The following is a 1,397-nucleotide window of genomic DNA, read 5'->3' as shown; positions in this document are numbered from 1 at the left end:
CAGCCTCCCCCCGGCCTGGCTCCCTTTGTCAGCACACTGCAGAGAAGGGGGTCTGCTGGGTGTCCAGTGGGCTGATGTGAAGGCTCAGCAGCACCTGCCTTTATGAAGGGAAGAATGCATGAGCACTGCGAGAGGCTGTACCAAGTGCAGCATCTTCCCCTATGAGCTGCTGGATTGGTAGAGACCAGGCAGGACTTGCAGAGGATGCTGTCTCTATGCCAGCAGCAGCAGCATCCCCTCCTGTCTCTCTCTCTCTCTTCTCTATGCTGTGTCCTGGGGGGAGCAGGCGGAATCCCCTTCTAACCTCCATGCATCAATCTGCTGACAGCCAGAGGCAGGGGTGAGCGGACCACCACCCTGCCTATCCATCCATCCATCTGCCCAGATCTGGTGCCTGGATCTCTGGTGCCTTGGTTTTCTGGTGCCTGGATATCTGGGTGCCTGGGTTTCTGGTGGATCCCTCAACAAGGAGCAGCTCCACTGATCACACAAAGGATGCTCTGATGTCAATCGCTCTCTGTTTCCAGAGGGAGGAAGGATTAAGGAATGAATGAGAGGCTGAGCGCTGTGCGGAGAATGACCCCAGCTCCACAATGAGGTATGGTGGTCTACGGCTGGCTGTTGTGCATTGCATGGATTGTATCTTATTATTCCTTGTGCAACACCTGCAGCCCACAGGCAATGCCGCCCACTGCTGCCGGGCATCCTGGGGGGCACACACTGCCTGCCCATCCTGGGGGTGCCCACTGCTGCCTGCCATCATGGGGCACCCACTGCTGCCGGGCATCCTGGGGGGGCACACACTGCCTGCCATCCTGGGGGTACCCACTGCTGCCTGCTATCATGGGATGCCCTCCTGGGGAGTGCCACTGCTGCCGGGCATCCTGGTGGGGCACACACTACCGCCTGCCATCCGGGGGGAGCGCACTGCTGCCTGCCATCATGGGGCGCCCACTGCTGCTGGGCATCCTGGGTGGGCACACCGCTGCCAGGCATCCTGGGGTGCCCACTGTTACCTGCTATCATGGGGCGCCGCCTGCTGTCCTGGGGAGTGCCCACTGCTGCCGGGCATCCTGGGGCGGCACACACTACCGTCTGCTATCCTGGGGGAGCGCACTGCTGCCTGCTGTCCTTGCGGGCACCCAATGCCACCTGGAATCCTGAGGGAGAGGCGGCCACTGCCGCCTGGCATCCTGGGGGAGGCACCCACTGCCGCCTGCCATCCTGGGGTTCCAATTGCTGCCTGCTATCCTGGGGCGCCAACTGCCGCCTGCTGTCCTGGGGGTGCCCACTCATGCCGGGTACGTTGGGGGGGAGCGTCCACTGCTGCCGGCCATTCCCGGGGGCGCCCACTGCTGTCTGGCATCCAGGGGGTGCCACCTGCCATCCTGGGGAGG

At 62.8% G+C, this 1,397-nt stretch overlaps 1 protein-coding gene across 4 annotated transcripts in view; it reads left to right on the top strand.

The window, feature by feature from the left end:
• Positions 1–208: 208 nt before the first annotated feature.
• B3GAT1 (beta-1,3-glucuronyltransferase 1) overlaps positions 209–1,397 on the top strand; it is a 168,658-nt gene continuing 167,469 nt past the window's right edge. For all 4 annotated transcript variants that reach the window (XM_068238808.1, XM_068238805.1, XM_068238806.1 and 1 more), the window contains exon 1: positions 209–598. The gene's annotated coding sequence lies outside the window, so the exon portion shown is untranslated. The remainder of the gene's footprint in view (positions 599–1,397) is intronic.

The sequence above is a fragment of the Hyperolius riggenbachi genome, chromosome 6 (assembly GCF_040937935.1).
Source record: "Hyperolius riggenbachi isolate aHypRig1 chromosome 6, aHypRig1.pri, whole genome shotgun sequence".
Lineage (NCBI taxonomy): Eukaryota > Metazoa > Chordata > Amphibia > Anura > Hyperoliidae > Hyperolius > Hyperolius riggenbachi.
This window is presented reverse-complemented; position numbering and strand designations above follow the sequence as displayed.